This window comes from Sus scrofa, chromosome 15, assembly GCF_054392235.1.
Source record: "Sus scrofa isolate SSC_HxYL_T2T_F1_AM1 chromosome 15, Sscrofa_HxYL_maternal_Yorkshire_Landrace_v2.0, whole genome shotgun sequence".
NCBI lineage: Eukaryota > Metazoa > Chordata > Mammalia > Artiodactyla > Suidae > Sus > Sus scrofa.
The window spans coordinates 103,436,529-103,456,791 of record NC_139397.1 but is presented as its reverse complement, the minus strand read 5'-3'; positions in this window follow the sequence as shown (position 1 = coordinate 103,456,791).

The window sequence follows — 20,263 nt, the reverse complement described above, 5'->3', positions numbered from 1 at the left end:
CTGGGACACTCCATATGCCACAGGTGAGTCCCTAAAAGGACAAAAGACAAAATAAAAAAATTAAGGAGCAGATAAATTTGGGGAGGTAGAGAGTCCTTTAATGAAATGACTGCATCAATTATAGATTTGGGGTGGGAGGTAAGTGCTATTAAATAGTACTTACAAATACCTAATTCTCCAAACTGTAGACATAAGATCACTAGATCTATGTGAAGATTTGTTGGGTATTACTAGTGAATTTCATCTGAATTATTAACACATGACACAAAAATTTATGTTAATCCAAAAGAATCACAATTAAGTAATTGTTATTTTTATCAGCATCTTTATAGGAATGAACTAGAGGCTCTTATAATCAAAAGAATATTAATTACTTTAAAATATATTCATGAAAAGTATTATTGTTAATATAGAAAGCACTCTTGAAAGTTAGAAAACATTCTTTTCCAATAATTATATGGTAAAAGATATCAATTGACAAGCAAAAAATACAAGCTTCTTGCACTCTAAAAAAAATTGCTACTTTAAAAAAATGAAAATTAAGCAATCCTTTTCAATACAAGTTAGCAAGTATTTATAATAAATTAATCCCTAGCATTGGCATATATAAACAAATACAATCATGTGTTACTGATAGGAATGTAAATTGACATTAGAATTGTTTTTGCTAATTCCTACTGAAAGTTTAAAAATATTCAAACCTTTTACTAAGTGATTTCATTCCAAGCAATTAAAGTGAAGAAATAAGGTCTTAGAGTTAATTTTAAAACTGAAAGCAACCTAAATGTACAATGATAGAAACATGCTTAGAAACCACGGAAATCCATAGAATATTTAAACACTTATGATTATTCTACAGATGTGTGTGTGTCCATAGAAAGATTTCAGTGCTGTCTTAATGATGCTATTAAGTAAGGCAGATTTAAAAAAATTAAGAATACCACATAAAATATACATATTTGTGTTTGTGTATGGGCTTATGCATGTTGAGAATAAAGGAGGAAAGGAGTGGGTGGCAAGAGAGAGAAAATGATTACAGAGTTGCAAAAATGTCTCCCATAAAACAAAGTTTTTTCCTTCCAATAGTTGTGAATGTTCACTGGCAAAGTTGAAGGATCCTAACACTAGAGTTCCCTGTTCTAAGGACTACATCATCCCAACAAGAGGGCAAAAAATAACTCTTTATCACGTAAGGCAATGAGATAGGAAATTTTTGTGAGAAAACCGAGCTAGTTATGGCTTTCTAACACAGCAACTTGTCTGGGCTAAGCTATATTTTCCAGTGGTTCTGTCCCTGGCTGAATTCTGACTGATTCAGAACTGATGGTGATAAGGAAACTCCAATATTGTTCAATAATATCTGCCTTCTGATTTTAACTACATTATGTAATCAGTTCTTTTGAGCAGCTAGAATACAGCATCATTCAGGGGATGTAATTTCTGTGACTGAGTTACAAATGTTTGTAATTTTCATCTTGTTGACAGACTCCATTTCTTTCTTAGCTTGCATTGTTAATGAAGCATACTGCTACGTGGAAGAGGACCACGTGGCAAGGAAATGAAGGCAGCCTCCAGTCAATAGTCTGTTAGGAAGTGAATTTTGCCAACAGCAATTGAGTGAGTATGAGAACAGATCCTTCTCTAGTAAAGCCTTCAGATGAGAACACAGCCCTGGCCTGACACCTTGATTGCAGCTTTGTGAGAAACAATGAAACAGAGAACTCAGCTATGTCTTGCCCAAATTTCTGACCCACAGAAACAGTAAGATAATTAATGTGTTGCATTAGGCTGCTAAATTTTAGAGTAATTTGTTACCCACGATATAGATAACCAATGAATTTTTCTTTGATTAATACTACGAGATTTTTTTCTTGCTTGTCTGTTTTATAGTTTCTTCAATAAGTAATAATTTTATAATAGATTTTTTAAATCAATGAAAATGTCTCCATTAGAATACCTATGATGCTCTAAGACTCATGGGATATCCTTGTAATATGATGTCCTTAAAATATGGTGGAATCATATGCCTGCACGAAGCACACAAAGGTTGTTACTATCTCTGGATTTGGTCCATACAAATGCTATGTATGCTCTTAGATGACTTTTTCCACTTCCATACAAACATTTGGCATATGGAAACTTCTACTTGTATACATACTCTTAGTATTTACTCCTTTATCTAAACCACAAGATAAGGAGCTGCTGTATAGATACATTATATCCCCTTCTTTAGAACTTATTATATTCACCTCTTTGTATTGTCACTTCTAAAATGTTTTTGTTACTTTGACTCTTACAGAAATTTCCTGCTTATATTTGGAGACTGCAACCACAGAGTAGAACAAAAACAACTGCTCAATCTCTCTTCTCTAATGACATTCATTATCATTTTCTCCATTCGTGCAGAACTCATTAGAATTATAGATACCTCTAGTCTGAGTTACAAAATGTCTCAAATAGAATTTTCAATGTTTCAAAACCTGAGTCAATGGATTATATCATTTTGGCTATGCTTATGTACAATTTTTATATGATATTATAAATAGTAAATAAAACTGCATCTTTTCTTACTCTCCCTACAAATGTTGCTATATACCCCATTTGCATAGTAGATTGAGACAACTATGAGTATATATAGTAAGTAAGTAAAGAAAAATAAATGTGTGAAAATTCAAAGTATCATTCCTTTAACGTATTTCCACATTACTTCCTTGCTAGAAAAGCAGCTGTGTCTATGACTAACTGTGGGGCCTTTGTACTGTGTCAACTTAATTAAGGTGAAATGCCTGTTTCTGAGATTTGCTGTCCCTCATGTGGCTTTGGCCAAGGCTTGGAAAACAGAAGCAAAGGTGAGCACCCATAGTTTTTCTCAGTAGCCTAGTGCACAGTCTTGCTTTGCCACACAAAGTCATCACTGACTTACTCATTCATTTTGTTGTCTTGGAATTGCAGCTGCACCAGCAGCTCCCCAAGTTCCTTTAGATTTCCTCCTTCAGCTTCTCCCAAGCCTGGTCCGTGTGCACATGCAGCTTCTAAACCAAGTGTGCCAGCTTCTGCCACATTCACTGGCACCACTAAAACTGCAGGATTGTAGGTAGTTAAGAGACAAATGCATGTTCCAGTTTATTATAATGCAATCCAGCTCATCCTGATGAGTTCCAGTTTATTCTTGTTCAACCCCACCTCACATCCACCTTCTGTTCCCAGCTCCTTAGCTGCTAGCTCCAGATCCAATGCCAGATACAGAAGTAATAGCCTTACCTGGAGTGTTTGACCAGCTCCCACAGTGTGTCAGGTCAAACTCCTGTAACGAATACCTTATGTATGTCATGCATAATGGCTTTGCTTCTCTGTTCAAACCCAATCACTTTTTTTTTTTCATGCCTAATAGTACAGTGCAAATAGTATAGTAAAACTTTGGATCTTTGAGACACAGATATTCCACACATTTCCCTTCCAAGTAAGGAATTGCCTCTAAACTAGGAAAAGCATCTTGCAGAGTTATTAGGAAAATTAGAAATTATGTAAAGTGCCAGAAATGTTAGTTGTTTTACACAATTTTATCAGCACCTAAAATAGCATGTCATAAGAAATGGAAAGTGATATAGACTATACAGATAATTACTGAAAAGTTAAAAATTTTTAAATATGTACCATGCATATAACTAATTAGTGAAAAGCAAAAATAAACAGTATATTGAAATATTCAATTTCTATTAAGCTGAGCTTTGTACCTCTTAGGGTTGAATTGTGTCCTCAAAGATAATATTGACGTTCTAACCCCTTGTAGCTTAGAATGTGACCCTATTTGGAGGCAAGATCTTTGCAGAAGTAATCCAATCAAAATGGGATCATTAGGGTGGGCCCTAATCCAATAGAACTATTGTTCTTATAAAAATGTAGAAATTTAGTAGAGTCTTTAGGATTCTCTAGATATAGTATCATTTCATCTGCCAATAGTGATAGTTTTACTTCTTCCTTTCCAATTTGGATTCCTTTTTTTTTTTTTTTTTCATTTCTCTGATTGCTGTGGCTAGGACTTCCAAAACTATGTTGAATACTAGTGGTGAGAGTAGACATACTTGTCTTGTTCCTCATCTCAGCAGGAATTCTTTCAGCTTTTCACCATTGAGAATGATGTTAGCTCTGGGTTTGTCATATATGGTCTTTATTATGTTGAGGTATGTTCCCTCTATGCCCACTTTCTGAAGGGTTTTTTTCAGAAATTGGTGTTGGATTTTGTCAAACATTTTTTCTGCGTCTATTGAGAGAATCATATGGTTTTTATTCTTCAGTTTGTCAATGTGGTGTATCACACTGATTGATTTGCAGATATAGAAGAATCCCACTTGATCATGATGTACAATCCTTTTAATGTATTGTTGTATTCGGTTCGCTAGTATTTTATAGAGGATTTTTGCATCTATGTTCATCAGTGAAATTGGCATGTAATTTTCTTTTTCTGTGGTATCTTTGTCTGGTTTTGGTATCAGGGTGATGGTGGCCTCATAGAATGAGTTTGGGAGTGTCCCTTCCTCTGCAATTTTTTAGAAAAGTTTCAGAAGGATAGGTGTTAGCTCTTCTCTAAATGATTGATAGAATTCACCTGTGAAGCCATCTGATCCTGGACTTTTGTTTGATGGAAGTTTTTCAATCGCAGTTTCAATTTCAGTACTTGTGATTGGTCTGTTCATCTTTTATATTTCATCTTGGTTTAGTCTTGAAAGATTGTAGTTTTCTAAGAATTTGTCCATTTCTTCTAGGTTTTCCATTTTATTAGTGTATAGTTTCATACAGTAGCCTCTTATGATCCTTTGTATTTTTGTTATGTCCGTTGTTATTTCTCCTTTTTCATTTCTAACTTTATTGATTTGAGTCCTCTTTTTTTCTTGATAAGTCTGGCAGAAAACTGTGAGAGCTCATCAATTCATTTGGCAAAGTCACAGGATACAAAATTAATACACAAAAATCAACTGCATCTCTATATACTAACAATGAAAGATCAGAAAGAGAAATTAGGGAAGCAATTCCATTCACCATTGCATCCAAAAGAATAAAATACCTAGGAGTAAACCTACCTAAAGAGACAAAAGATTTGTACTCTGAAAACTATAAGACACTGATGAAAGAAATCAAAGATGACACAAATAAATGGAAAGATATACCATGCTCATGGATTGGAAGAGTCAGTATTATCAAAATGACTATACTACCTGAGGCAATCTACAGATTCAATGCAATCCCTATCAAATTACCAAGGACATATTTCACGGAACTTGAAGAAAATATTTTAAAGTTAGTTTGGAAGCACAAAAGACCCAGAATAGCCAAAGACATCCTGAAATAGAAAAATGGAGCTGGAAGAATCAGGCTCCCGGACTTCAGACTATACTACAAAGAAACGGCCATCAAAACCGTATGGTACTGGCACAAAGACAGAAATATAGATCAGTGGAACAGGATAGAAAAACCAGAATTAAACCTGCACACCTACAGCCAAATAATCTATGACAAAGGAGACAAGAATATACAATGGAGAAAAGACAGCCCGTTCAATAGTGGTGCTTGGAAAACTGGACAGCCACATGGAAAAGAAGGAAATTAGAACACTCCTTAACACCATACACAAAAATAGATTCAAAATGAATTAAAGACCTAGACATAAGACCAGATATAAAACTCTTAGAGGAAAACATAGGCCAAACACTCTCTGACATAAATGACAGCAACATCTTCTCAGATCCAACTCTTAGAGTAATGACAGTAAAAACAAAAATAAACAAATGGGACGTAATTAAACTGAAAAGTTTCTGCACAGCAAAGGAAACCCTAAACAAAACGAAAAGACAACACACAGAATGGGAGAAAATCTTTGCAAATGAATCGACTGACAAGGGATTCATCTCCAAAATTTATAAACACCTCCTACCACTCAATACCAAAAACACAAACAACTCCATCAAAACATGGGCAGAAGATCTAAACAGACAATTTTCCAAAGAAGACTTACAGATGGCCAAAAAAACACATGAAAAGATGTTCAACATCACTCATTATTAGAGAAATGCAAATCAAAACCACTATGAGGTACCACCTTACACAAGCCAGAATGGCCATGATCAAAAAGTCTACAAACAATAAGTGCTCGAATGGGTGTGGAGAAAAAGGAACACTAGTACACTGTTGATGGAATTGTAAATTGGTGCAACCACTGTAGAAAATAGTATCGAGATTCCTCAGAAAACTAAAAATAGAACTATCATTTGATCCAGCAAATCCCACTCCTGGGCATCAATCCAGAGAAAACCACGACTCGCAAAGACACATGTACTCTGATGTTCATTGCAGCCCTATTTGCAATAGCCAAGACGTGGAAACAACCTAAATGTCCATCCACAGAGGAGTGGATCAAGAAGGTGTGGTACATATACACAATGGAACATTAATCAGCCATTAAAAGGAATGAAATATCAGCATTTTTAGCAACATGGATGGACCTAGAAATTATCATGCTAAGTGAAGTCAGTTAGACAATGAGACACCAACATCATATGCTATCACTTACATGTGGAAACTGAAAAAAGGACAGAATGATCTTCTTGGCAGAACAGATACTGACTCACGGACTTTGAAAAACTTATGGTTTCCAAAGGAGAGAGGTTGGGAGCTAGGGGGATGTTCTGGGGATGTGGGATGGAAATATTTTAAAACTGGATGGTGATGATCATTGTACAACTATAAAGAAATTCAATGAGTAATGAAAAAATAAAAAAAAAATTTTTAAAAAGTAGAAATTTAGATATAAAGGCCCAAAATGAAGATAACATAAAGATACAGGTAAAACACGACATGAAGACAGGATTGGAATAATGTGTCCAAAACCCAAGGAACACCAGAGATTGTGGCCAACTACTAGAGGCTAAGGAAGGACAAGGAAGGATGTCCTTAGAGCCCTCAGAGAGAGCATGGCCTTGCTTGTTGACATGTTGAATTCAATCTTCCACCCTCCAGAACTGAGATAGTAAGTGTTTATTTAAGTCATCCAAATAAAAAAAATATTTAACTTAAGTTCTATAAAAAGTATAGCTGAAAAATTAAGTTAATGTATATAAGCTCTTAAGGAGAAAGGAGGTTGGAGGCATAAGAACTGCATCAATCCTATAGACTCTAAGCTAGAGTTTAGAGATGCTGCAGCAAACTAAAGAAGCTTACTAACCAATGACCACATAAGGGTCTTGTTAAGCATTTTAAATGTATGCTTAGGTGGAATGTACACTTAATTTCTTTTTAGCATAAATTCTCACAACAAACTTATGAGGGTAAATACACTGTTTTTCTCTCCAATTCAGAGACCCATCAGCTTATACAGTTCTACCATTTTGCTATAAATAACAGGTGTAATTAATAGGCATTTGTATTCTGCCTAAACAATCAAGCCCTTCTGGTTTTACAAAAAATGTGATAATTCTACCCTCTGAAAGTTTTTGTTCTAGCAATATAATACGTATCCAGCACTATCCCTGCTATTAGATGCAATATGAATGTGGTCCTAAAACCTATATATCTTAATTTCCCTCATATTTTTTTTTCTTTCTCAAAGCTTCCTGATAAATCCTCTATATCTCTAACATATTTTCCTTAATAGTTTTAATTACTAATTTCCAATTATTTCTTTTTCTTATTATCCCCAACGGACTGACTTTAACTTTGTTAAATTCAAAACATACATATTGGTAAATTCAAAACATATATATTGGGACTAAATTCTTGTCGTTACTGACAAGTTTTTTATTCTTTATACCTGAATTTTAGATCTTCTTATGTTATTTCGTTATTTCAAGAATTTAAAGTTGTATACTTATCCAAACAGTAGAAAATAGAAAGGGAAATGTTTTAGAGCATAACAGATTGTACTAAACCCTTAGATTTAAGCTCACTATAAACAGAAAATCTCTTTTTCTACTAATCTGTCAAATTGCAAGAGATTGGTATTCTTTTCTGTAGATTACCACATGTCTGAGAACACACTATAACATACTGTAAGAACTGAACAAAAACATGTGCTTGCTGTTGAGCAAACATTATAGATTACCGTTATTTTAAATGGGGTTATTATTATTCTAGTCCCCGAGTTTCCCATTTAAAGAAAAGCAATTCTTTGTCATTTGTATTATCCTAAACATGGCAAAATATTTATCATCCTTAGTCCACAAAGCATTCAATACATAGTTAGCTTCTTTAGAACCTCCCCTTTCTCAGCATTGTAACAAGAAAAAAAGCATTTTCCTCCTCCTCCCCTTTGTTCTAAATGCCTATTTCATTTCAAATCTTGTAATTGATCACTTACATCACAAGTGAATTTAAATAGTATTATGTTTGGACAATTAATCTAGTTTTTTATTTGGTAGCACTCATTACCCATATCATAGAATACTTTTCCTTCAGTGCAACTTTTAATCAACTCACATAGGTACATGTACACTCTTTGATAGATTCTATACATTATTTTACCATATCCAATGCCCTTTTACTCCTGAATAATGTTTCACATTACTCCTAAGATCTAATGTTCCCTGTAACATTTTATTGGCTTTCCCAGTTCCACTCCCCACCTCACTTTGCCTTTTTCCTATGTGTTTCTGTCTGAGGGATTTATTTTTTAATCCTGTTCTAACCCTCCACCAGTCTTCTTCACTATTTGAAATCTTTATGCAACAGAAGTTGGATTTCTTAACCATAAATCCTTTAAAGAAATCAATAAAAGGAGACTCTCTTCTTACCAGAATATTTCTTTTCTAATAGGACAAATTTTTCCAACTAACATAACATTGCTTCATAATATTCCATAAGGGTAGTGATACCCTCTCTGGCTAGTAATGTAATGTATGAGCAGTAAGTAATGTATGAGCAGTGCTATCATGAGAATAATCTTGAATACCTAGTTGTAAAGGATGTATACTTTATACAGTACATTTACAACATGCTCAACTGTCTCAGAGAACTTACAGTGACAAGGATAAATGACTATCAGTTTTGTGATCTTTCACAGTGGTTAAAATGTCCATTGCAGTTTTTAGGTGAATTTTAAAAGGTTGGAACCAATTCTCTTAAGACATATACTCAAGAATCTGTGTAAACAAAGTAGAATCATCAAATTGAACCTCAATTCCACACTATTTCATGCTCATCTATTTTCGTTAGGAGTATCTTTAATGGCCCTGTCAGTCAACTTTACTACTTACAATTCCATAGAAACTACTGCTGCTCAAAAGCATGATTAACAATATTCCCAAATAACACTGTCATTCAAGTATGCTATTTACAATGCTAAGATCACTAATATGCTATTGTGCTCTAACAGGACTATTGATACCATTTTCTTGACCTCCAATTCTCCCAGTACAATTGCTAACACGGCTGCTTTGCTAAAGAAGTAAATAATAACTTGATAGCACCATTATTTCCTTCCCTGTCATCCCATGTTTCTAGACCTGTTGCTGACACTTTATAGATGCTGCAGTTTTAACAAATTCTCATTCAAACATCATTTACCTAGCCAGACCAAAAATGCTACCCTATGACTAAAGGAAAAAAGGTAATTCTTTTATTATTAGAAAGAGCTTTGATGTTCAAAATATTATATTAATTCTCCACTCCCCTCCCATTCATTCTTTGCTATATAGTCAGACAATTACCAAGCTAGAGAAAAGGTCCTAAAATTAATATAGTCTACTATTTCTCAAGCTGGGGACATGAGATTACTAAAAGTCTGTGAAGTCTATAAGAACTTTTTGTATTTTTAATCTAATGATAATCTTAAAATTATTTTACCATTTAAAAAAGATAATCTTTACATATAAAGTTATAATTTGCAACTAAAAGGCATTTTTAATAGAACAGTTTCTAAATTATTTCAAAACCAATCATAATTGAAGGTACATAAAAATTACTTCCCCCTAAAAGAGATCTAGCAATTACTCAGATTAAGATAATCATTGCTCTTTCTGGTCAGAACTAACCTCAAGTCACTCTACAGTAATGAATAGTTTGTTTCAAAATGTTCAAGGAAAGGAAGGAAAAAATATAAAATGGGAAGAGACAGTCTCTTCATCAAGTGGTGCTGGAAAAATTGGACAGCTGCATGTAAATCAATGAACTTAGAACACACCCCCACACCATGCACAAAAATAAACTCAAAATGGCTTAAAGACTTAAACATTAAGACATGATGCCATAAAACTCCAAGAAAAGAACATAGGCAAAACATTTTCCGATGCAAACCATACAAATGCTTTCTTAGGTTAGTCTCCCCCCAAGGCAAGAGAAATAAAAACAAAAATTAAAAAAAAATAGGACCTAATAAAAATTACAAGATTCTGCATGGCAAAAAAAAATCATTAAAAAAAAGAAAAGGAAACCTATGGAATTGGAGAAAATAGTTACAAAGAATGCAACTGACAAGGGCTTAATCTCCAATATACAAACTCATATAACTTAACAACAACAAAACAACTGAAAACTGAGCAGAAGACCTGAACAGACATTTCTCCAAAGAAGACACATACATGAACAAAAAACACATGAAAATATGCTCAAGATTAGTAATCAGAGAAATGAAAATCAAAACCACAATGAGGTATCACCTCACACCAGTTAGAATTACCGTCATTAATAAATATACAAATAACAAATGCTGGAGAGGGTGTGGAGCAAAGGGAAACTTCCTACGGAATGGTAGGAATGTAAATTGGTACAACCACTATGGAAAACAGTATGGAGTTTCCTTAAAAAGTTAAATATAGAACTATCATATGATCCCACAATCCCACTCCTGGGTAAATATATACACAACTATAATTCAAAAAGATACATGGACCCCTATGTTCATAGAAGCACTATTCATAGCAGCCAAGATATGGAAACAACCTAAATGTCCATAAACTGATTAAGAAGATGTGGTACATATATACAATGGAATACTACCCAGCCATAAAAATGAGCAAAACAATGCAATTTGCAGCAACATGGATGCAACTAGATATCCTCATACTAAGTGAAGTAAGTCATAAAGAGAGAAACAAATACCATATATCACTTGTATGTGGAATCTAAAACATAGTACAAATGAACCTATCTGTAAAACAGAAACACTCATAGACATAGAGAACAGACTTATGGTTTCCAAGGCGGAGGGAGGAGGGAATGAGATGGACTGGGAGTTTGGGGGTAGTAGATGCAAACTATTACATTTAGAATGTATAAACAATAACATTCTACTGTTTAGCACAGGGAACTATATGCAATTTCCTGGGATAAACCATGATGCAAAATAATATAAAGAAATAATGTACCTATATGTAAACTGAGGCACTTTGCTGTTCAGAAGAAATTGGTACATCATTGCAAATCAACTATACTTTAATAAAAAAATATTCAAGGAAGTGTTTGTTTGACTGAACTTAATGTCTTTAATATTCTTACAAAAAATAGGTACTCTGGAAATGTGGATGGATGGATGGACAAATAAATAATCTCCCTTGGTAATATATTTGGAGATCTCATAGCAAGAAATAAAAATAGGACTTCTGTATTTTATTAAGGATGTAGAAATTTGGAAGGAGCATTGTTTCCATACATATAACAACAAGAAAAAAATCCCTGCCAGACAGTCTGGAAATTCACATTTTTCTTGAACTTATCAAAGAGCTGACAACTAAAAAAGTATTGGTTAGGTAACTAACACACAAGAAACCTAAGGAAAACTAGGTGTCTCCTAGGAGAAATTGGATGAGAGTAATACCATACTTGAGTAGATACTTCCAGGTAGATACCAGTAAGAAGAGTTCAACTACACTTTTTAGTGAATTGCTAAAAGTTAAGTGTGAGGTGGTAAGAGGATATAGAACCCCTGAGGGCCACAGGCACCAGGAAAATACACACTGACTTGCAGGATTGTTTTCCTGAACCTCCCAGATACACACACACATACACACACGGATGGATGAGAGTTGTAAGAGAGCCTCTGCACACAGTGTAGAAGCCTGAGGGAAATGAATATTATCCACTGTGGGAGAATTATCTACTGAGTGAATATTATCCACTCAGTTCTTTTCCAATATCTATATATCGATAGCATTAAACAACTTCGAAGAGGGGGAAAAAGAAACTTAATAAAGACTAATTACTGTTAGGCAAAATGAACAAAAATAATAACTGTCCTGGGTAAGAGAAGGATCACCAGAAGAACCCTCATTCAAGATCCAGGGAAACATTGCATACCTAAGACTGAGGCATAATCAAAACAATAGAAAACAACCCATCCACCAAACTACATTAATAAAAGTCAATTTGTATAATTTAAACTCTTTTAAATTATTATGACACAGAATATGGCATATCATGGTAAAAGTACATTTTAAAAGAATGTTTACTCTGTTGTTGGATTGAGTGTTCTGTAATAATCACTTAAGTTGTTTGATTATATTGGCCAAGTCTAACATAACCCACTGATATTCTGTCTCCTTCTTCTATGAATTATTAATAAGTATGATGAAGTTTAAACATATCATAAATTTTTCCATTTCTTTTGTTAATGCATTTTGAAGCTCTGTTTGTAGATGCATACAGATTTAGGAGAGTTATACTTCTTGGATAATTGATCCTTTCATCATTATATTCCATTAATACTTTATAATATTACTTTTGCAGAAGTGTACCTTTTCTGATATTAATATAGCTACTCTGGGGTATTTGTATCTTCATTTTTTTCTTTTAACTTTTTACTTATTTGCATATTTTTCATTATTTTATGTTTATGTTTAAAGTAGATTTCTTTCCCTTTTGTTTTTGGTTCTTTGATAGATCAACATAGTTGATGTACCCCTTATACTGATAAGTAAAAAAAAAAAATATGAATTTTAGGGATGAGAGATATGTCATCACTATAAATATTATAAATAGTAAAAGAATAATATGAATATCTTAAGAACTTTTTGCCAATAAATTTAACAAGCTTAATGAAATGACAAATTCCAAGGAAAACAAAAACTACCGAAGCTGAATCATAAAGAACCTAAACATATTTTTATTATATTTCTTTTAAATATTTAAATTTATTTTTGAAAATTAGATTTGTAGAATATGGTAGAGCAAATGTTTTACTTATGATCTCTATTAAACACTTAGGGAAGAAGTATTTTCTACAAAACCTCTCCCAGAAAATTGAAGAGTGTACACTTCCTAACTCAGGCTATTCTATTTGTAAAAGCAGATATACATTACTAAAAAAAAAAAAAAAAGAAAAATTATAGGCTTATATTCATCATGAACAACACACACACACACACAAAAAAACCTCATTAAAATACTAGTAAATTTAAGTTATCAGTATATGAAAAGAATAATGCATAAACTTAGTGCAGTTTATTCCAGGAATGCAAGGCTGGTTCAACATTCAAACATCAATCTAGGTAATTCATCATGTCAAGAGACTGAAGAATAAAAATTACATGAACAGAATAGAGCAAACAACATTCATTCACGATATTAAAAAAAATCTCTGAAAACTTAGAAAGAAATAATTTTTTTCAGGACCATAAAGGGCATCTTTAAAAACATATAGGCATTATTCCTTATTGTGAAAGACTGCTTTCCCGCCTAAGATCGGGAATGGAGAGGGTAAAATTCAGTTTCCAGAATTTTTAATGTTGCCATGAACCATGATAGAAATGTGACATTGCCTGTCAAGAAGAGAAAATGTTCATAGCATTTTAGATCCTGTAAGCCAAGATTTTTAAATTCGACTGGGTTAAATTTCCCAGAACTTAATTTTGGCACTATGTATTTATAATTTCTGTCTAAACTCTCTGTGACCCCTTCTTCTTTGAGCCCTGTATTTCCTGCCCTTAAATGATCATGTCAGCTCTACACAGTGACTCACACTCTCATGAGCTTATCTTCAGTTCTGAGCCACAGTGACTGTTTCTACCACTTTGTTCTATGCAGTGGCTTAAATATAAGAAGTTCGCCTCCTAGGAAATATTTTCCCCACATATATAATTAAACTAATGCCAACTTGAGACCATATAGTAGGGGGGAAAGCACACATATGCACAAACCACATGAATCTAAGTTTAGGTACAACTCAGCTGCCACACAGATGCTGCCCTGATTCTTAATGGAATTTAGGACGGTGGAGCAAAGTTCTGCCTGTAGGCCTAACAGTAAAAATTTTAATGAGTAATCTTTCTAATACCTTGTACTGGACTCCCAACTCAGTTGTTTCGCTGTTTTAAAGAATACATTTTTTAGTTCATAAATACCTTAAAGGCCCACATAAAGCACCTTTTCTACAATCGAGGCATTGCCCTGGAAAAGCTGCAGCAATGTAGTAAATTTTAGCAGTGCTCACCCTGAGGTTGTCCACTGCCTATAATTTAATCCTTGCATAAGCTATCTTCTTCCTATGGCCGCTGTGCCTCCCCAAGTTACTTTCACAGCCTCTGCTTTTTCTCTGATTGGGCCACTCATTCAGTTTTCTCATTGCCAATATGGAATACTGTCTAACAATGTAAAACTATCCCCTCAGCCACATACAACACTACCAAAATCTATGGTTACTAATGCAGGATGAGTGGCCATTGCAACTGAATTATTACCTTTGTTTAGGCTACAGCAGATAAAAGTCAATGGACAGTTTCTCCCCCAAAGAACTTATAGAAGCTTCTACAAACCACCAATGTTAAAATGCTCTGTCTCCACAATGAAGGTCAAAGCTTCAAAACTTAGAAGTCTAATTATGCAGATTTTGTTCAAGAAATTCCACTCTTTTATTTCTCCATATTCCTGGTCCATGCACCAAATGTTATCACCATTTGGAAGGCCTAGAAAAGAGCATCCCTCTTTCCCACAAAGGTTCTGAATAAATTGAGGAGAGAAAGGGAGTGCAGACTGAGACCAAGTTATCTTTTTTACTGATAGAGGATGCAATTTTATGTCTGTTAGCCCCTGATATGTGAAGATTTATATTCTGTCCCCCCTTACTGACCTGCTGGTCATCAGTCATGCCAGCAGTGCCCATTACCACAGAAGAAGAAAATCTTCTTTCTGCAAGGACCTTGCTTCTAAGACAAAAAGAGAGCTGTGCTGTGTATGCCCAGTTCATTCTTCCTACTATTGCCAGTCAGGTAAGTCATTCTCTCTTCCCAAGACAGAGTGAGTTACAGGAGGAAGAGAGTATGGAGAGGCTGGGAGTGTCACATCAGTGGAGCTACTTCCATTCCAAAGGAGGTATCAAAAGTGAATGTAAGCATCATTCTCTAACACACAAAACCTTTAGTAGGTACAAACAGATAAAAAGTAAATACCTGCTTTGGAAAGGCAAAGAAAAGTTACTCCTTAAGTTGCTGAATTGTTAACTCAATTTGTATCAAAAGCCAAAATCTACCAAAATGAATGAAAAATTTTAAAACAGTATTTGTTCAGGAGGAAAAAAGAAATGTTTAAGGAAAAAATCAAAGCATCCTATTTTAATAATTACTAATCTCCACAAAATAGGTGGGCCAAATAGAGTGGCAAAGCAGTTAGCCTGCTCCTTCTTTGGGAAGTGAGAGTTCAAAGTGCTTGATGTCCTTGAGCTTTGTCTCTTAGAGCCATTCCTCCTAAGAATCTCTCTGCTGATTTTGACTTGCCCCAGCCCCCACCTCTTCTTTTACTGCAGAATTTTAGTTCAGTTTTCAGGTTCCAACTAACCCTTTTTTTTTTTTTGTCATTAGTTTTCTTTGAGTTTTCCTGCCAAATAATTCCATACACTCTTACTCTTTGCTCAGAAGCCTTTTTTTTTTCTCCTATATCAGCTGCACCCCTGGTATATGGAAATTTCCTGGCTAGGGGCTGAATCAGCCACATCTGAGACCTTAGCCACAGCTTCAGCAACACTGGGTCCTTAACCCTCTGTTCAGAGGTGGGACTGGAACTGGCAACACTACAGAGACCAGCCAGATCATTAATCCACTGTGCAACAGTGGCAGCTCCAGAAAGAGCCTCTTTTAAATCCTGAATACAGTTTTATTGTCAGACTTTGACCAGTCATTGAAGTGATAAAAAACATCATTCAAACCATAAAAATCACCATGGATATATTCTATACCTAACAAATAAGAACTAAATTTACAGGAAGCTCAACAAATGATGTGATTATCCTGCTTTTGTAGAATATGGCAGGCAGAATTTACCAATACTGTTTGATCTCTGTACCTGGAAGGAAACCTAGTTTTAATCTAGTCCCAGGGCAGATTTCACATTCAGTGACAGAAGGGATGGAGGCATTAGGGAAAATCACCTTTAGAGAAAGAGACTATTAATTTCCTAAGAACTCTGATAAATAGCCAGAGGTGTCTAGCCCAAGGAAGAATTGAGAAAAGAGTACTTGGGCTATTTTATGCCTTAAATCATCATGCTTTCCCTTTTGCATGAAGGAAAGTGTTCTTAAGAGATCCTGTCCTAGATTCCTGTGCAAAAGACAATTATCATTTAGTTAAAAGACTCAAAAATTGAGTTAAAAATATCTTGGGGCTAGTTCCTATTTTCCATGCTGAGAAACCAATCCTTTAGCAGGTAAACTGTAAATGTAAATAATATAAAAAAAAAAGATGTAGGCATCTACAAGTTAATTATAGATGTCAAGTTTGATTATATACATTCCCAAATCAATTAATAATGTGAGAAACAGTAAACTTGGATGCCAATCTAGGTTTAAATTTATCCTTTAGTTTTTCAGGGAGCACAATAACTGTAGCATCTAAATTGGAGTAAAATTCCCAAAAGAGACCCCCTCCTCTTCTCTGATAATATGCAGATTACTGAAATCTCTCCTAAAGAGGTCCTTTTATGGGAATCCTGTAAATGTTACTATTTCTGAGCTGTGTTAATAGAGCATGCTATCTCCCTTTTATAGAGAATACTTTATAAACAAAGAGACACAAATGTATATCATACATAAAAGAATTATCCACCCAGAACATTAATGTTTATGAACACAAAAATGATTTGAAATTATAGTTTATTTTTAAGTTTCATGAGTTCCCATATTCCTAGGTACTGCTCAAGGTCAAATGAAGACAAAGTATCTGCTCTTCCCTTTCCTATCAATGACGCATGACCAGCCCCTGTCAGGAAGGAAGTTAGAAATGGGACCCAGGATATCGATTCTCTGCTCCTCCCAAAGAAAAATCCCAAGGTCACAGCTGTTTTGATTTCTCTTCATCCTAGGCAAGATTTTTTAGCACTTAGGTTTCAGATACAAGATCATAAAAGTCACAGTCCCTGTCCTCAAACTGGTTATTACAATCTGCACCATGAGTTCTCTGATAAAAGTTTTCACAAGACACTGTGGACACACAGAGAAGATAAATTGAAAATCATACAGGAGATTTAAAAAGGCATCCCAGAGGGATCAACGCTTGAACTGAGCTTTAAAGAAAAGTAAATGGTAGTTAGACAGGGAGGAAAAAGGAATAACACTGCCTGTTCGAAGATCTTCTGGGCCTCCCTATGGCTAGACTACAGGCAATGGCAGGAGAAGAGACACAATATAAAAGACTAGGTGTCAATACAGAGTTGGAATCTAATCCTGAACTATGTACCTAGCCATTCCGGATTTAGTGTGACAATAACTTGGAGGTATTGTGACAGGCTCACAGGCATTCAGTCAGAGTCAGGCCTGAATATTAGACCTTCAGATGGGGGTCAAGCCAATGGCTTTGGGAAAGAATCAGCAAAAGATTTAAGACTTTTAAAGCAATAAGAATCTCCTTGACTGGCAACTAGCTGGTGACTGTCAAAGAGGTTATAGAATGATGTACAGATCTCTGGTCTAGCAACAAGTCAGAGTGAATCATTTTTTGAGATATGAGGAAAAGATTAGGAGAGAAGGAATATATTTACTTTTAGATGGACTAATTATGAAATATCCATAGGGCCTGAAAAGTAGTTATATTTAGGAGCCAGTTAGATACAGTAATCAAAATAAAATAGGATCAGGGAATAACAACAATATCATAAATAAAGTTAATAAAAGACATTCCAGGAATTTTACCATGTTACAGCCACTGTTCAAAGTAATCATATGGATTATTTCATTTACACCTTACAACATATAACAAAGGTATTACTATTATTCTCATTTTACAGATAAGGAAAGGAGGGAGTAGGGAAGTTAATAATTTGCCTAATATTACTAGTTGGCAGTTCAAAGAAACCAGGATTTGAACCAACGTGATCTGATTCTAGAGCCTCCATTTATTACTGATACTACTATTAAAATTGTAACTGAAATCAAAGGTACATTTATAATTTCAACACTGAACAGGATATTAAATCAACTGTTTTACTATTCTATTATAATAACAATAATTCAGCCAAATAACTTAATTTCCCCTGACTCCATCTGCTGTCCTATATCCACCCCATGATTTAGTATTGTGGAAAAACCATGTTTTCTGTCATAGTATGGATTTGAATCATTTGGGAAGCATGGTTAATTTAATTGCCTCTTTCCATCTTACAAGAAGAAAGTTAAACCCAGTGGATCTCAGTCTTCTAACCAGCAAAATTTTCTACACTGTGTATCGTGGTGGTGGTGACCTATTAATAATGAGGTCATTTTACAGAAGAAGTAAGCAAATTCAATTTGATATACTTCATATCTTAGGTACAGAAACACAGTTTCTTATTTAAAATGCAGTTTTTAAGTTTAGGGATTCAACTACAACATTTCTAAGCCTTGTTTCTTCTATTTAACTATCAGTAAACATAGGGTAAAAATCTTATAAATACTGATGGTAACATCAAAGTAATAAACATGATAATAACAGCTAGAATATATTATGTACCTGGAAAAGGCCAAGCAAATCTCTAAGAACTACAGGAACTATCTTATTTAATCCTCACTTTTCATAGATGAGGAAACTAAGGAATAAAGAGATCAAGCATTTTACACAAGGTCACACAGTAAATTAGTGGGATAGAGATTTAAATGGAGGCAGTCCAAAGCCAAAGCTCAGAGTAAGCCCAGTATGATGAATAATCATATATGTGACTTTGACTAGGCCACAGGGTGCCCAGACTTTTTTTCCTTTTTTAGGGCTGCATCTGTGGCATATTCAAACTAGTTTAGGGGTTGAATCAAACTGTAGCTGCCAGCCTACACCACAGCCACACCACCACCAGGTCCTTAACCCAGTGAGCAAGGTCAGGAATTGAACCTATATGTTCATGGATACCAGCGAGTTCATTACTACCGAGCCACAACAGGAACTCCAGGGCACTCAGATTTTTGCTTAAAAATTATTCAGGGTATGTCTGTAAAGGTGTACATGGATGAAATTAACTTTGGGAGCAGCAGCCTGAGTAAAGCAGACTGCCCTCCCCGGTGTGCATAGGCTTTACCCAAGCTATTATAGGTCTGAATAGAATGAGAAAGCCTAAGGGCAGCTTTGCTGGCTCTGCCTGTCTCTGAGCTGGGACATTATTTTTCTGCACCTGAACTCAGACCATCATCAAAGCAGGGCATCTAGCTTGCTGTCTACAGATCTTGGGACTTATTTCCACAACTGTGTGAGCCAGTTACGGTTCCTTATAATCTATCTATCTATCCACACACACACTCTTATTGAATCTATTTCTCTGGAAAACCCAGACTAATTTATCTGGTTTAGTCTTAAAAGATCTTTGTGATACCAGCTTTTTGAACATATTTCTGTGGTCACCAGAATGTGAATATCTTCCATTATTTCCTTCCTTATCTTTTTATTTTTACTAACAAAGGTGGTGGACAACCCAATGCTTTAAATTTTGCAAAGCTCCCTTTAAAGAAACTTGTAATCCATATTTCTATGATTTACACAGTACTATGTATACAAAGCTAAAAATTAAACTACTTTAACAAATAATATGTACCTAAAATAAGCATTTTTCTCACAGTTCTACTTTATCATTTTAATTTTCCAAAGAGCATACATGAGAACCTTTATAGATCAAATCATCACACCAATAACTGCAGTATAAGTAGTAAAATTAAAAAGTAGAAAGCCACTTCTGACGTGAATATTATATATTGAATTTCTCTGACCAGTTGAAAGTGTAATAAACCTTGATCACAAAGCTGGACATATTTTTTACACAGTGAACATGGGATTTTAAATACAAATAATTCATGCTCATTGTAAATAATTTAGAGTATATACAAATACAAAGAAGAAATCAA